We start from the raw sequence: 18,111 nt of genomic DNA on the forward strand, positions 1-18,111 counted from the left end.
AGAATGGTTTTGCTTTCCTCATTGTTACGTGTTCAATTCTTCCAAAGGCCAGACCTAAACCTTGCTTTCTTGAAAATGTTACCCAGTTTCCCCCAACTAGGATTAATTCCTTTATATCACAGAAGCCCTTTGTATTTCTGTTGTAATTCATCCTGGTGCAGAAGAAAGACCATGTCCCTTGAAGCTAAAACACACTTGGTTCAAGGACTTTTTCTGCCACTGAAGCAAATCAACATAGTTCTTTAAAGCTTGTTTCTCCATCTGTAAAATAGAGACAATAATATCTATTTTAAGTAAAACAGTAATATCTAGCTTAAGTAATGCAGATAGAAATAATATAATGGCACAAAAGATGATCTGTCTTTTATGTTACTTGTTCATAGGAATGGCTGACTATTCTATCTCCATAGAAGTGTTAAAGGGAAATAGTCCATAATATATATAGTCTATCACCACGGCAATATCACTTTGCCTGTTTTTTGAGTTGAATATTAATGTCATGTATTTAATTCGTAATCTGAACTAGCCATTGTGTATAATTTCATTTGATCACCTCCAATCCTATGAAGTATGTATTATCTCCCATGTTTTATATAATTTATTAGAAATCAGCATTTATTTCCACCTCCTCCTATGCTTTTCTCTGAATGAAAGGGACTGGAAACTCAGAAACTACATTTCTGGATACAGCTTATATTCTGCCAATAAGACACACTCAAGATATTTGGAAAAGAGAAGGAAGGTCAAGGGCATTCTTCCAGAAGATGGAGGCAGACATGGCAGCTTTTGGCAGATGTGAGTTTTGGCAGGTTTGGCCAGACTCAATGTAGGCTTAGCAGTACCAGACTTGAAGCTGTTTTTCTCACTAGTTCCAAACAGATAAAATTTGGAGAAGCACTCTACTTGCCCCTTTTGTGTCCCATATCTATCCTAGATCAACTACTGCGGCCAAGGAAATGAAGTTCCCTAAGAATACAGCAGTCCCCATTTGAATCAGGTGGCCACAGAAGACAGAGGTGTCGTTCTCCCCAAATAAGTGGATAACACAGGCAAGGCCACTGAGGGATCCTCTTAGCCTGAGTCTCCAAAAAAGCAGTCTTGCATGCAAGTAGTTTATTTAATAAGTATCCTAAGGAGCAGAGGTGAGGAGGGTCTGGAGGAATAAAACAGGGAAGGGAAAAACACACACCAAAGTTCCATAATGCATTATTAATTTGGTGACCGATATGGTCTTGGACTGCTGGTGCTCAATCCTGCCAAGACCTTCTGAGGACCCTTACGAAATGAATCTTAAAACAGTCCATCTTGGGGAAGGAAGGGGAGAGCAATCCAGCTCATTTACTGTAGGTGTGTGAGAATCTGATTCTGCTCAAATGGACTGACATTGTATTGGACATACTACACTCCTTCAGGTAAGGTCGGTGCCACGTGGGAAGTTAAGAAAAGAACATAAAATCCTAACAGAAGAACAAAGTAAATATATATAATCAAGCTTATTAAATGTTCCACAAAATAGGGGGTAGATACTGAACTGATAGGAATAAAATATACCTTGGAGCAGAGTTGATGCTGGTCACATTTTACTCAGACCAGGTGTAGCCTGGAGTCAGGATACAACATAGGAATCAAGGAAAAGGCCCTAAGTAAACAGAAGAGCTTGGATGCAGGTTTAAAATTTTAGTTTTTCAAAAAAATAGACTCTGGGACCTGGACCTTCAGTGCTTTCCATTGAAATTATATAGTTGCCTGTCTCCACCACAGCACTCCCAGAAGCAGTCTCCTGAATAAGCCCTCCAACCTATGGTCATTCCCAACCCAATGTCTATGTATGTAAACAGGTGAGCAGCTATGAATAAAATTTAGTGCATTTAGAAGTCTGGGTCTATGATGATTTGCTTGAAGACTTCTCATTTAAAATCTAACTTAAGGAAGAAAAAGACCATTTATATTTTAATTGAGAGTATTCAGAACTGAGCAATTTTCTGAATTTGCCTCAAAACATTCTTTTCAGTAATTCAGTTACACTGCAAGCATGTTAAGAAAAGCTATTTGGATTTATTGTTTTAGGAACATTTATGTCCTCTAGAGAAAAGAGTCCAGTATTCTGACACCATGTCAGGCATTTCCCTGATAGGTGGGAATAAATTTCTTACCGTGTGACACTAGGGTAGGGCTTACCCAGGTAGTTAAATTCTTTGCGTGGAATAGGAATGGTGTAAAATAGCTTTAAGTTATGGAATTTGGAACAAAGAGGAAAACCAAGGCAGTATTTGGGACAAAGATGGGTCTATGAACCAAAGTAAAAGACCTAACTATTAACACATACGAGGTTGGACAACTAAGATCGCGAATTCATCCTAGAGAAAGTGCTACATACCTCATTGTTGAATATCACTACAGTCACCTTTGAAGTACTCCTTTTGGGAAGCTATGCACTGACGCCAGTACCTAGTCCACCCTTCAAAGCAATTTTGGAACTCTTTATCTGGGATGGCCATCAGAGCTGTCATTATATTACCCTTGATGTCCTGAATGTCATCAAAATGTCTTCCTTTCAATATTTCGTTTATCTTTGGTTAAAGAAAGAAGTCACTGGGGCCAGATGAGGTGAGTAGGGAGGGTGTTCCAATATAGTTATTTGTTTCCTGGCTAAAAACTCCCTCACAGACAGTGCCATGTGAGCTGGTGCATTGTCGTGATGCAAGAGCCATGAATTGCTAGAGAAAAGTTCAGGTTGTCTAACTTTTTCACACAGCCTTTTCAGCACTTCCAAATAGTAAACTTGGTTAACTATTTGTCCAGTTGGTACAAATTCTTAATGAATCACCCCTCTGATATCAAAAAAGTTTAGCAATATCGGTGCAATAAGTTCGAGAACTTAATTGTCAGAATTCGTACTAAGGGAGAAATCTTGCCTATGGGAAAGGAGGGAGTTTCTAAGGGCACCAATCTGATTAGGACAGAAATACCAGAAATGCTTAATCTGTCTTTTTCACATGAATTAAATATTATCGTTCTTTTTTAGTGAAAGTTTAACAGGAGAGCAATCATGGTATTTAATCACTAACATTTGCACAGGGTTAAGAGTTCAGGGATAATGTTCAGCATTTGCCCTGAGATCTTGCATGTTTTTGTGATATGTTTTATACGCACTTCTCATCATTGACATAAATACAATTTGCTTCCTAACTAATCTGTATGTCTTTCAAAGGGAAGGGCCAAAGTACTAATTTTTCAATAAACAATGCAATGCTCACGAAACTGTCATATGAGGAAGCATCTTCCACAACTTAGAATACTGTAATAATGTTCTAGTTTGGCTTTTAGATTAAAATTCATCCTATTTCTAAAAATTCTAACAGATACTCTGCATTGACATTAATTTGCTTATGTGTTGGAAAGTGTGCCTTGACTTTGGAGCAGATAAATCATGGTATTCTCTTATTTACTATGCATGTAATTTCAGCCTCTGTAAAATAATTTTAAAGGGACAAAGAGAAGAATACTATTTACCCTGGAGGATTATTATGACTATTCAATGAGGTGAGTTGTGGTTAACAGTTATTAAATACCTATTATGTGCTAGGATCATTTTGCTAAAGGATACTAAAGATAAGATTGAAGGGAGCATTTTTGTAAAACAGTTCATGTCCCATAGCACAGGAGTTTAGGACCCTTACACCTTACATGGCCTAAAGAATTTTAGAGCTCAGAGGGAATGAAGAGGTCAGCTTGATCACTATCTTCCTTTCTCAGATGAGTAAACAAGGCCAAGGGAGGGTAAATGCATAGAACAACGTCACAGTCAGGTGAGCTTTAGAGTCAGAATTATAATGTAGATCTCCTTGTTCCTGGTCTTCTGTTTGTTCTGTACCCGGAAACACTATGTCCTCTCCTGAGGGAAAGTACATAGATGTGTTGCTGGAAATAAAGGCAGAACTTGCAAACAACATTTACTCCACACTTCCTGCCCCATTCCCAAATGGAAGAGCATTTTATTACCGACCACAACTTATCAATATTTATTTTACGTTTAAAAATAAACAATGTTGCGGAGTTTTAAAATTCATCAATATACAGCCACTCTAAGTAACATTTTATCTATTTCTTTTGTCCCTGACCATAGATGCTGTCATGCAGGGTCTCAGCTCCCGCTCCCCGCACAAGAACACAGGATATGGTGAGGCCAAAAAGAAACACCCACGGAGCCATAGATAGGGGAGTCATACCACTATAGTCTCGCTGGCGGCTGGGTTGGAGACACAGGAATCAGGGGCTGCACAACCCACAACCTGCTGTCTGCTTCTCTGCCAACCAACCCACTTGCTAACTGCAATCCACCCTTGCTAGCTCAGCCATGGGAGTTATATCAGTGGCCAATGGCTAACTGGTTACAGCCAATGGCCAACTAGTTACAGCTGATGGCCACCCAGCCACAGTTGATGGCCATCTGATTACAGCTGATGGCCATCCACTACCCAAGCCAGCACCTTTCCACGTGAGGTCGAGAGCCTGGAAACTGCTTTCTGGGACTCTGTCCCCACAGATGCACGTATCAATATAGATCCAATTTTATGTATTGCTCTTTTCACTTAAAAAACATAAACATCTCCTCTGTGTTACTACAGTCTCTTTAAACAACTAAGTTTATTGATGTTTTCCATTATAAAAGGTGCTAATTGGTCACATCAGAAAAGTAAAAAATTAGAGGGAAATAAAGCACCTATAGTTTCACCACATGTAAAGTCAACCACTATCTGTATTTTAGAATCTTATTATAATATTTAATGATTGAGAATTTTTCTGTCTCGACAGAAATATATATTTTTATTATAACAATTTTAAGTGATTGGGATTTCTGAAGGGAATTAGGGATTGAATGAATTGATAGAATTAGTTTATAGTGGTGATTAGTGTTGCTTAGCAATATTTCTGTTTCTCCTTCAAAGCATATGGCAGAATTATACTTCTCCATCCCCTTGAAGTCAACCATGGCTTTATCTAATATGAATGGAAATGACGGGTGTTAGTTCCAGGTAGAAGCATTTAAAAGCCAGTGAATAATTTGCTATGTCTCCTTCCCCGTGCCACGGTGGCCGGCGAAGTTCCAGACGGTGGAATTTCCCTCAGCCTGAGTCCTTGTGTAAGGATGATGCAGAACAGTGCCCACAGCAGGTCAACAAAAATACATGACATGAGCAAGAAATTATAGTTACTGTTTTAAGCCAGTGAGATTTGGGAGTTGTTTATTTCTGTAGCATAACCCTTGTCTATCCCGCTCGATGTTTTGTTTTAATTTTTGAAGCATTCTAGCCCTCTCAGAATGAAATGACCACTGGTTATAGGGTAACCTGACTTTGACGTCTGCCACCCCATTAATCACCAGAAGCCATGTGATCGTACCTATGTTTGCATTCCGTACATACACTCTCCAGAAACGAGAGTTCAGCGGAAGAGGATCATCTTCTCACGTAGAAGAGGACCATGTTTTTAATCAAAGTGATAAAAATCTGCACTCTCTCCTAAAATCTAAAAACAAAGCAAATTTGTTTTTTATAGAGATTTGTGCCCTTTTTTGAGAAGTCTGTTTGGAAAAGCCCTATCATAGATTGTTATAATAATTCTTGTCTAAAGAACTCAAAGAATAGACTGCTTAGCACAATCTCTGGCACATAAGAGATGTTCAATATACACTTATTCAGAAAGAGAAAGAGTACAGTGGAAGAGAAAGAAAAGGAGGAAGAACAGATAGAGAGGAGGAGAAGAAGGATAGCAAGAAGGAGATTGAAGAAAGACATGTATATGTTTTTTTCTGTCAGGATAAAAAATTTCTCAAGCATTAAATATTATAAAAATGATTCTAAAATACAGATAGTGGTTGAATACATATATATTCATACATATTCATAAATACAGATGGTGGTTAAATACATGTATATAATATATATATATTCATACATGTAAAATACAAGTAGTGGTTGAATATACTCATATCTGAGAACATTACAGAAGGCTGAGTAGACTAGCTTCTTCCAGCATTGATTACTTACTAGGCAGGGAGCAGACCAATGGTCATGTGGCACCCTATTAGTCAACAACTATTGAGCATTATTATGTGCCAAGTATTGTCCTGAAAACTGGAGATGTGATGTTAAAAAAAAAAAAGAAAAAAAAAGAAAATCCTTGTCTTTATGGATCTTAGGTAGAAGTGAGGAAGGCAGAGTTCAGATAAATTGATTAAATGGTTAATTAAACATTACAGTAAAACATGCTGTGGAGAACTGTGGGGTATTATCACAGCACACAACAGGGGACCCTACCAAATGCAGAATCAAGAAAGACTTCTTAGGGAGACAGCTTTATCTCAGGATCACCAGCTAGCCGATGCAAGAGCAGCAAACCACATCCTTTGTGGTAGAAGAGCTCCCAGTCACCATCCTACCTGCCTTGCCTCTGCCAAGTTTCAGTCCTGCACAGGACAGAGCCAGACAGAGGTTTGGTCCTGGAAGAGTGTAGGGAGACAGAAACTGCTACTGTATGTGTGCGTGGTTACGTGTGCTGGTCATGAGTTGGCAAAAAGTTCAGGTCGTCTTTTTCACGCAGCCTTTTCAGCACTTCCAAATAGTAGTAACCTTGGTTAACTGTTTGTCCGGTTGGGACAAATTCATAATGAATAATCCTTCTGATATCAAAAAAGGTTAACAACATCATTGCAATAAGTTTGTGAACTTCATTGTCAGACCTTGTGTATTCCCCATGTTCATTGCAGCATTATTCACAGTGGCCAAGACATGGAAACAACTGAAGTGTCCTTCGATAGATGATTGGATAAAGAAGATGTGGCACATGGAATATTACTCTGCCATAAGAAGAGATGAAATATTAGTATTTGTGAAAACATGGATGGATCTTGAGAATATTATGCTAAGCAAAGTAAGTCAGACAGAAAAAGTCACAAACCATTGTAATTTCACTCATACGTGGGGTATAAAACTGAAAGCAACAAACAAACAAGACAAACAAACAAAAACTCATAGACACAGACAATAGTATAGTGGTTACCAGAGGGAAAAGGGGTGTGGGAGGAGGTAGAAAAGGGTAAATGGGGTCAAATATGTGGTGACAGAATGTGATTTGACTGGTGGTGAACACACAATGCAATATACAGATGATGTATTATAGAAGGCACACTTGCAAACTATAGAATTTTATTAACGAATGTTATGAAACAATTTTTAAAATAACATGCAGTTAAGTTTGTTTTTTGTAATATACAGTTCAGTGGGTTTTAAAAATGCATAGTCATGTGTTTACCACCACAGTGCCACTTAGAGCAATTTCATCACCATAAAATTCCCTTGTGTGGCCCCGTTGTAGTGAATTCCTTCCCTCTACCCTAACACATTGTGGTAACATTTTCAATAATAAACATTTTTAAGTAATAAAGCATATTAAGAATCAACTTGTCCAAAACTTCTATTTTATAATTGTTGGTATTTTAAAAATGTATAAAAATAATACATATACATTTTTGTTTAACAGTAAAGAAAGGTATAATATGAAAAACAATTCTTCCTCAGTTGTTTGCGTGTGTCAATATATGAGGACTTGTCTCCTTCTGTGGTTCTTTTTATCTCTGTTGGTGTGTCCTTGTCTGGCCCAGTCTCAGGCCTTTAAATCTGGAAGAGTTGCCCAGTAGCTAATGGTTCCAAGCCCCATTCTCAGAGGCGCTAGTATTGACTCTTTTACTTCACATATAAGAAAGCTGACAATCGGAGATTAGGTTCACACAGTTATTTATGATTAAAATTGAGGTGGTGCTCACATTCAAGACTCCCAGTCCATTGTTCTTTCCACTTCCTGGTGATTTTGTTCAGCAACAAGTACTCAGATCAATCGCAACCCAAATATGGGTGAGTGTAAAATGGATAACTTGTAAAACACCCACCAGGTGATAAGTAGACTGCTTTGACCTCCCCTGCTGTAGTAGCTGTAGATAAAGCGGCACTGGTGTGTTGGGGGAGGGCCTCCACCCAGAGTTTTATTTTTCTTGTTATGCCTTGGAAGTCTATATAAAACCTTTTCCCACTGGCTGCAGCAGAGTTTTGGTAGGCATTTGTAGAGAAGCTCGCAAAGAGAAGGCAGCAGAGGTTGTTTTGTGGAAGTCCCTGTTTTGTAAAGATTTGAGCAGTAGCAATTAGAAGCACAACATTCTAGAACAATAAAAGAATCATTGATAAAATCTATGCCCTTGAAACTGAACTTTGAGGAACTAAAGAGACCTCCTCCCCACCCCCACTCCAAAGGAGCCAGTGTGGCACTCAGAAGCAAAAGAGGTGGGAAAGAACTCACCGTGCCAGCCTGTGCAAAGACGCGGAGCTGCCACAGGACGGGAACAGGACATCCATGGAACAGGAAACCTGGCTGAAGGCTTCACCAGCAACCAGAAGAGAGGAGCTGCTGCAGCTCTAAAACTATACTATGATTAAGGCTGTGAGTACTTGAAATACTGCACAGATATTTAAACTTATGTTATTCCGTTGTGCCATTTAGTTTTTCTGAACTAATCCTTTTATAGCTTGAATAAAATGAACTCCATCTACTCTTAAAGATAGATGTCTAAACTGGGTAGAACTTACTAATGTGTAGTCACAGCCCTGGTTGGTGCCCAGTGTGGGCGGGCCGGGCCAACACACCCAGCACAGAATGGTGCCCAAACAGGTTTCAAGTCTATGAAGATGTGCCACTCTTTGCATTTTTGAAACAAAACCCCAAGCAGCAAAATTTAGGAATCCTTTCAAGCGTAGGAATATATGCATTTTTCTGGATTACAAACTGGTTAGTTATGTTTTGACATTAACTGTACACCCCACAGGCATTTTAAATATTCTAAACGTTATTTGAACAAAGGTTAAGATAAATTATTTCCCTTCCAATGTTTTCAGATATCCCAGGTCTTCTTAAGATTAATTATTTCCCTTTCATGTTTTTAAAACCCCAGGGCTCTTTCAGGATGGTATTAACACTGGGATAAATTCCAGGAATGCTTAGTGGATGCAACTTCTTTCAACCTGAGTTTACTTTAAGAAATCTCCCTTATTAAGAAAATAATTAGCTTGTTTGTTTATTCATTCATTCATTCATTCATTCATTCATTCATTTAATTGGAGTTATAACTTCATACCATAAAAGGCACAGATCTTCAGTGTTCAGTTTGATGAGTTTTGACTTTAGTTACTACCATGAAACCACCACCCCAAACAAAATATAGAACATTTTTATCATGCCAGAAAGTTACCTCCTGCTGTTTTCCATGTAATTTTACTCCACTTCCAAATGCAATCACTTTCTGACTTCTATCATGAATTTATTTTGCCTATTCTTGCACTTCACATTCATTAAATCAAGTAATTAAGTTTGTGTGTGTGCTCGCACACATGCATCTTTCACTCAACGTATCTGAGATTCATCTAATTGCTGTACTTATCAGTAGTTCTTCCTTTGTATTGCTGAGTGGTATTCCATCGTATGGATACACCACAATCTCTTTAATCATTTTCTTGTTGGTGGGCACTGAGGTTTCCAGTTTTAGGCTGTTAGGAATAAGGTTGCTATGGATATTCCTATATTAGTCTTTAATTTTCCCCTTCTTAAAAAACTTCTTATTTTGAAATAATTTCGAGCTTACAGAAAGTTACAAAAATTAAAATAGCACAAAACACTCATGTACCCTTTATCCAGATTTATCTATTGTAAATATTTAAGCTTTGCTTTGTGATTTGTGTGTTATCTCTTTTTGTATATATGTGTGTGTGTTTTCCTGTGAACCATTTGAAGGCTCTTTACTCCAAAATTACGGCCCTTCACTCTAAAAGTTCAGTCTATATTTCTTAGAATATGGATATTCTCTAATGTAATTACAGGATAATCATCGATTTCAGTGAATTTTTTTTTCTAATTTTTATTGGTGAGTATTGGGGAGCAGTGTGTTTTTCCAGGACCCATCAGCTCCCAGTCAGGTCATTGTTTTCTTTTTTTTTTCCCCCCAATCTAATTGTGGAGGACGCAGCTCACTGGCCCATGTGGGAATCGAACAGGCGACTTTGGTGTTATGAGCACTGTGCTCTAACCAACTGAGCCAACCGGCAGCCCCAATTTCAGTGAATTTAACATCATTATAACTGTCTACCAATCGTATCCCAATTTTTTCAGTTATTGACCCAACTATTGACCCAATAATGTCCTTAACAAAGCCCCTACTCCCCACCCCCCCAATATAAAATCCAGTTTAGGGTTAGCTATTGCTTTTAATTGTCACCTCTCTTTAGCCTCCTTTAATCTGGAATATTTCTAAAGCCTTACTTTATCTTTACAGCACTGATATTTTTGACAAATACAGTATCCCCTTTCTTTTTAAGAAAAGTTCCTCTGTTTAGGGTAGTCTGATGTTTCCTCATGATTAGATTCACATTGTGCCTTCCAGACCAGAATGCTGCATAAGAGTTGTATCTTTCTCTGAGTAGCTCATTTAGAGGCACGAGATGTCCACTGTCCCACACTAGTGATGTTAATTTAGATCATGTAGTCAAGATGTTGTCTATTTTATTCACTGGAAAATTACTATTTTTTTCTCTGTTGTAACTAATAGGTGGTCTATGGGGAGATAACGTAGGATTATGAAAATATCCTGTTTCTTATCAAAATTTCCTCCTAGATTTAGCATCTATTGGTGATTCTTGCATGATTCAATCTTTACTACGATTGTTGCAAAATGATAATTTTCCACTTGCATATTCCTCCACATTTATCAGCATTCAACTGTAATTAAGAACCCTGTCCTCTGCACTATTATTTATTTATTTATTATAGGTATGAACTCATTAATTTCTATTTCTTCAATGACTTATAATTCATTACTGTACTCATTTTGGTGCACAAATTATTCCACTTTTTTGGTCAGAGTATCTTCTAGATGGCCCTTGTGTTCTTGTGACACATCCCCATTGTTTTAAAAATCATTTTCTTATTTTCTGGCATAACTGTATGTTCTGGGCTCATCTTATCCTTACCCTGCTCCATCTATGGAATTAGCGGTTTTTTTGTTTGTTTATTTTTCTTTTTTTTTTTTTTTTTGAGGATTCCTGGTTTGTCTTAGTGAAGGACGGTGCTAATGGTCAAGATCAAGGGACTAGGTGTAATTGTGTGATCATTGCTACCAAAGTACCTTTGCTTCTTGGCCCTTTCAGTGGATAGAATTAAGAAACACATCAATGTAATACACATATATAAAAATCTACATGTATGTAGGGGTCCAGGACGAGTCACCCCAAGATGTGCCTCTGTGGCATGCAGGTTGAGTTACAGGCAACCAGGACTATGCGGGCTCAAGAGAAACTCCTGCCCCGCCCTCACCCCTTAACAATTTAGAAGAATTTAAATTAGGGGCCTTGCCCATAATAAGAGATAATCAGAGATAAACATTTTGACCTACCTATATGGGAAGGAAAACTACTAATTATTCACCTTCCTCCCCTCTGAAGCCCCAAGGTGACTCACCATGTCCTTAGCTCAGAAGATCATACATACCTCATTTTTCTTTCTGTCTTAGACCTTCTCATGTATGTGGGGTCTCTGACTCGCTCATGTATGTGCGGCTCCCATGCATTCATATGTAATTAAATTTGGTTGTTTTCTCTTGTTAATCTGTCTCATGTAGATTTCATTATTAGACCAGCCAAAAGAACCTGGAAGGGTAGAGGTAAGATGCCACCAATTTCAGTATCTGTTTTCTCCTTTAGTGTTTCTTTTTAAAAGATAAGCAAATATATGTATGTATCCTTATTGTCCCTTCTTTGTACACAAAAGGTAGCATTGTACGTAAGCTCTTGGGCTTTTTTTTTTTTTTTAACTTAATGGTTCTTCCTGAAATTACTTCATTTTTGTTCATGGAGATCTTCTCTATTATTTTTTATAGCTGCATAGAAATCATTGTGTGCCTGTACCAAAGATTTTTCAGTGTCCTATGTTTGAATTTTTGGTTAGTTTCCATTATTTTGCAATTTCAAATAAAACTGCAAGAAAAATCTTAAATTACTACTCTGAATGGGTCTGTCTGTCTTTCTGTACCTGTATTATAGAGGAAGGAAGTGGAAAAGTATAGAAACAAAACATAGAATAAGAAAGGTTATACTGATTCTGGCACTAATTGGTCACAGAGCATTTCACATCACCAAATCACTTCACCTCTTCCTAACTCAGTTTTTTCATCTGTAAGTAAGGTCAGGGGTCTAGATATAAAGGGCCATTGCAGCTTTAAAATCTTCTGCTTCTGCTTGTCTTTTTATAACTTCCCGCCTCCAAGTTATCATTGTGATTTAAGCAATCATCTTCTCGTACCTGTTTCACAAAATAGAAACAAAATAAATGTAAGAATAGATACCAAGATATAAATAAAGTAAGTAAACTAAGTCAGTTGAATAAAGTACGATACATAAATGTTGGTGGTATTTTTCTTTCTAATCATTGCTAATTTTTAGGCTTTAAAAATTGTTCCACACACTCAAAGATCATGAGCACACAATCAAGGGTTACCAGACATTTAAGGAGAAGCTCTTATGTGGAAGATAAAGGCATGATAGAAACAACAACTTGGATGAAAAAGACTATATAGGGAGAAGATAACTTAAAAATAGAAAACTATCATTCGTAGTGTCAGAGAGATTAAAAGAAACATTGCAATCATTGTATAAGGATAAAATTTTGTAAGAGGAACATTCAGAGAACAGAGAACATTCCCTCATACTAATTCCACTCATATTACTCTGCTCCTTTTTGTAACTCCTAAGGCATTTATGCGTATGGTCATTTTTACACAAAATCATAAGTCATCTTATAATTTTACCTGTTTTTCGTTTCAGTGTTTTGTCCCTAAAAATTAATCACTGATGGATCTTTGATACATTTGATAACAGAAAACTGAAGCAATATAATAGGAATTAATTTAGATCCATATTTTTATTAGAAGCCAATTTACATTTTTCTTATCTCAAAATTTATCACTACAATGTCTAGCTATGTTGGTGAACCTACACACTCACTGCAGTTTTAAAAATATATATAAATGAAAATAATAAAGACTCCATTGGCCTTTTTATATCTCTTTTATTTCAAAACTTTCTGGCATTATTACGGTTTTTCTGACACACCAAACTTTAACAGCCTTTTAAGATTCTAATGTGGTGTATAGCACACAGCGTCAAGAATCCAAGAATCAGACAATGGCCAATTGTCACACAAGGGGACTGAGGAGCAGGATCCCAAGCTGGACAAGTTATTGGGCACAGTTCTATTTCTGAGAAGATGGCCTGCCTGACGAGGCTCAGCAAAGTGTTCAATCCCAGCTGGGGTCAGGGCAGCATTTTAGTTCTAAAGAGGGGGATGGTGATTTGGGGCTAGCTAATGAGTCAGAACAAGCTTGACTGATGCCCAGGAGCTATATCTGGTTGACTGCAGCCCATGTATAGGTGGGTGACTGAGCATTAAGCCTTCTGGTCAGGGGATCAGACTGTACCTACTGTTTCAATCAGAATTTGCTTAGAAATGATTGGAGCTGAGCATGAAGTCATGGGGCACAGTAGACAAGACAGAGAACTGAAATAAACATAAATGTAAAAGTACGTGTAGAAATATAGTCAGAAACTTGCCTCCTTGTAACTCTCTAGCCTGTAGTAGTGTATATGTTGTTAATTTCATGAGGTTGCATATTATTTTACTTTTGAATTTTTTGTAGGTAGGTTCCCAATACGTGTGTAGCATGACAATTTCTTGAGATATCAGTTTATGTTTTCACCACATAGTTTTCCCTTTCCTTTCTCCCATTCAGAGAGCAAGCTCTATGCTTCATTGCCTCAGGTGGATGTGGTAGGAAGGCCTCGTGACTTTTGATAGTCAAAGCTTAAACTGAGACTGAGGTGTGAGGAGAATAAAAAGATCCTGCCAGCAACTGGAAAAGAGAGGGGATTTTTCAGTTACATAGTATACCAGCTCAGCTAGTATCAGAACATCCCAACCTCACCCAAGATCTCCTAACATGGGAGGAACTGTGTTGTCTGAGACAACAATGCTTTCGTGACAGCTAGTGCAGACAGATGACTGATAAATAGAAGGACCTCTACAATGCCTTATTGATCAATTAGACCCCAGAACTGTGATGCACCACAAAAGGAGGAAAACTCAAGAAGACTAAGCTTATCTATTTGTTTTATATTTAAATTTTATTTAAAATAATACAATAGGTACAAAAGTAGTTCTGGGAAAACTGGATATCCACATGCAAAAAAATGAAATGAGATTACTACTTATTCCATACACAAACATTAACTCAAAATGGATCAAAGATCTAAATGTAAGAGCTGAAACTATAAAACACTTAGAATAAAACGGGGGAAATCTTTATGACCTTGGTTTTTGCAATGGATCCTTAGATAAGCCATCAAAAGCACAGCAAAAAAAAAGAAAAAGAAAAAGAAAAAAAAAGAAAAAAGGTAGCTAAATTGTATTTGATCAAAATTAAAAACTTGTGTGTAGTAAGGGACATGTCAAGAAAGTGAAAAGAGAATCTTCAGAATGGGAGAAACTATTTACCAATCATATATCTGATAAGGGTCAGGTATCCAGAATATATAAAGAAGTCTTAAAACTCACAACAAAAAGACAACCCAATTTTTAAAAGGGCAAAGGACTTGAATAGACATTTCTCCAAAGAAGATACAGAAATGGCTAACAAGCACATGAAAAGATACTCAACATTGTTAGTCATTAGGAAAATGCAAATCGTTACCACAATGATACACTAATTCATACTCGCTAGGATGGCTATAATAAAAACAAACAAAATCAGCTGTTGGTGAGAATGTGGAGAATTGGAACCTTCATTCATTCCTGTGGGAAAATAAAATGGTTCCACTGCTGCGAAGAACAGTTTGGTAGCTCCTCAAAATATTTAAACGTAGAATTGCCACATGTTCCAGTAATTCTATTCCTAGGTATATACCTAAAAATGTTGAAAACAGGTACTCAAGCAAATACTCATACATGCATATTCATTGCAGCACTATTCACAATAGCCAAGAAGAGGTGGAAACCTAAATGTCCATTAGCTGATGAGTGGATAAATAAAATGTGTCTATCTATACAATGTAATATTTTTCAACCATGTGAGTAAAAAGGAATGAAGTATTGATAAATGCTACAATGAAGATGAACCTTGAAAACATGATACTGTGTGAAAGAAGCCAGACACAAAATGTCACATATTGTATGATTAGATTTATATGAAAAAATCTGGAATAGTTAATTCATAGAGACAGAAAGCAGATCAGTGGTTGTCAGGGGATCGGGGGGAGGTGGATGGTGGGGAGTAACTGCTTCATGGGTGTGGGGTTTTCTTTTGAGGTGATGAAAATGTTTTAGATCTAGGGAAAGGTGGTAGGTGCACAACATTGTCACTGTACTAAATGCCACGGAATTGTTGACATTAAAATAGATATATGAATTTCCCCATTAAAAAAAAAGTTCTTAAATGTAATAGATGATATATTCACATAGTTCAAAATTTAAAAAGGTACACATTTTTTTGGTGCAAAGTTTTCTTCCTGCCTCTCACCCCCCACCCGCTTAAATTCCCCTGCCTGCAATCAGTCAATATTATCAACTTATTAAGTACCCTTCCAAAGATATTATATTCATCTATAAGCAAATAAGTATACATTACTCCCTACTCTACTCTTTTATGAATGGTAACATACTTTACATACTAATCCATTCCTGGCTTTTTCCTACTTAACATGATATTTGGAGATCATTCCATATTAGTATGTAAAGAATTGCTTCATTCTTTTAATATAATAGATATATAATATTCCATCACATTTAGTTAACTACTAATTGGAATTAAAGAATGCCTCCAATTCTTTACTTTTACAAAGAAAGATACATGACATCTATGACATTTCACTTATGTGTGAAGAGTACATTTACAAAATCAATCCCCTGAAGTGAATTATCGGGTCAGAGGGTATGTGCATTTGTAAGTATTTTTAAGCTATTGACCAATTGTTTTGCAGTTCGTACAAATTTACCTGCTTCTCAGAAATATTAATAAATGATTACATATTTATTACCAAAGTTTGGGATCTTTGTCAATTTGGTAAGTGAAAATTGTATTTTAGTGTCATTTTGCTATGTATCACTTATTATGTGTGATGGAAAGCATCTTTTATTATGTTTAAGAGTCATTTTAATTTTTTATTCTGTGAACTGTACTTCATATTTTTTACCCATTTTTCTATTCAGTTTGTGGCCTTTTTCTTACTGATTTGAAGGTACTCTTAGGAAAATGAACCACTTGCCTGTGAAATGAAGTACATTTTTTCCCCTGTAGTTTTCATTCTGCTCTATTTGTAGTGTTTTTTTTTTGCCACGAAGAAATTGTTTTTAATTAGCCGAACATCAATATTTTTCTTCTATGGCTTTTGGATTTTAATACTTGTAAAGCTTTCTCTCTGCTAAGATAATTATTTCATAAAAAATTCTTTTATGTTTTCTTCTAATAGTTCTATGGTTTCTTTAAATTTCATTTTTATTTTTATTTAGTTTTTGAGCAATTTAGAAATTATTCTTTTTACTCTGTTTGGAGTATGGATACTATTCTTTTCTTTCTTTCTTTCTTTTTTCAGGTGACGCAGGATTACAGAAAAATAAGACTTGGCTTCTTTCCTTGTGATGGCTACGGCCATTTGAATAGATAAGCATTAAAGAAGCTATGACAGAAATCTGAACAGGGTGCATTGGTGATACCAAAGAGAAGGAAAAGTAGCGCAGTAAAGGCTTCACAAAGGAATATATTTCTTTTTTTTTTTTTAATTTTATTAAATTTATTGGGGTGACAATTGTTAGTAAAATTACATAGATTTCAGGTGTACAATTCTGTATTACATCATCTATAAATCCCATTGTGAAGGAATATATTTCTAATACTGATAACCTGAAGCATTCCTATACCTTCTGGAAACTCCTTCCATCTTGACCTCTGTTATCCTCATGCCTCCTGGTTCCCATATTACCTTTGTAATCATTCTCACTGTCCTGGCTTCTTTTCCTTCCTCCATCCCTCACATGTAGGTGTTTCATAGAACTATATTCTACTTCAATTGCCTATTCTTCTTTTAAATTCTCATTCAGTTCCCAAGATTCATCTATTTTGTATACAGAAGACCTCTACATTGCATATATTTTTGTAAATGTGCATTTGAAACTCTTATTATATTTGGAATTTTATTTATTTGGTTATTTGATTAATATTGATAACTGTTCTCCTAATAGACTGTTGTGAAGACTGTTCTGTTTTTTTCACCACTGGCCCCAGTTCGTGGCACATAGTCACTGATAAATATTTTCATATGAATAAATGTTTAGTACTAATTCTTTTTCCTAAGAACTAGATCTTAGTTCTTTCTAAGAAAGAATTTTCTGACTACCTGCTGGGCCTTTCCAGTGGCCACTTCTCTTAGAACCGCAAAATTAATTTGTTTAGTTTAACAAATATTTACTGAGTGCCTGCTATGTGCCAGCATGGTACAGGGCTTGAGACTGTACTGTCGTGCAGGGCAGCCTGCAGGGTACCTGCTCCAGCTCCCTGCACAAGAACACAGGTGTCGTGTGGGGTGGCCTGCGGGGTCTTTGCTCCCGCTCCTCACATAAGAACGCAGGATATAGTTAGGCCAAAAAGGAACACCCACGGAACATAGGTAGGGAAGTCATACCACTATGGTTTCACTGGAGGCTGGGTTCACACGACGTGCGACCTGCTGTCCGCTTTGCTGCCAACTGACCGACTCTCCTTGACCCTCTTCCACTCTCCTCAACTCTCCTCCGTAGCCGCGGCAGTTATATTAGTGGCCAATGGCTCAATGGTTACAGCTGACGGTCAACCAGCCACAGCTGACGGCCATCCACTACCTGAGCCAGCACCCCTCCACATGAGGCCAAGAGCCTGGAAACTGCTCTCTGGGGCTCTGTTCCCACAGTACCTAATGTAAAGAAGCACAGCTG

The 18,111-nt window shown here is 37.1% G+C and overlaps 1 long non-coding RNA gene across 1 annotated transcript; it reads right to left on the reverse strand.

Moving 5' to 3' along the window:
* Positions 1 to 285: 285 nt before the first annotated feature.
* LOC141572133 (uncharacterized) lies at positions 286 to 8,827 on the reverse strand. Its single transcript, XR_016018666.1, has 3 exons — positions 8,353 to 8,827; positions 7,949 to 8,168; positions 286 to 6,859 (listed from the first exon to the last, which is right to left on the reverse strand). It is a non-coding gene; the product is annotated as an uncharacterized LOC141572133 (long non-coding RNA).
* Between the last annotated feature and the right edge of the window lie 9,284 nt (positions 8,828 to 18,111).

This window comes from Rhinolophus sinicus, chromosome 14 (assembly GCF_057876585.1).
Source record: "Rhinolophus sinicus isolate RSI-liver-muscle chromosome 14, RSI-T2T, whole genome shotgun sequence".
In the NCBI taxonomy this organism is placed as follows: domain Eukaryota; kingdom Metazoa; phylum Chordata; class Mammalia; order Chiroptera; family Rhinolophidae; genus Rhinolophus; species Rhinolophus sinicus.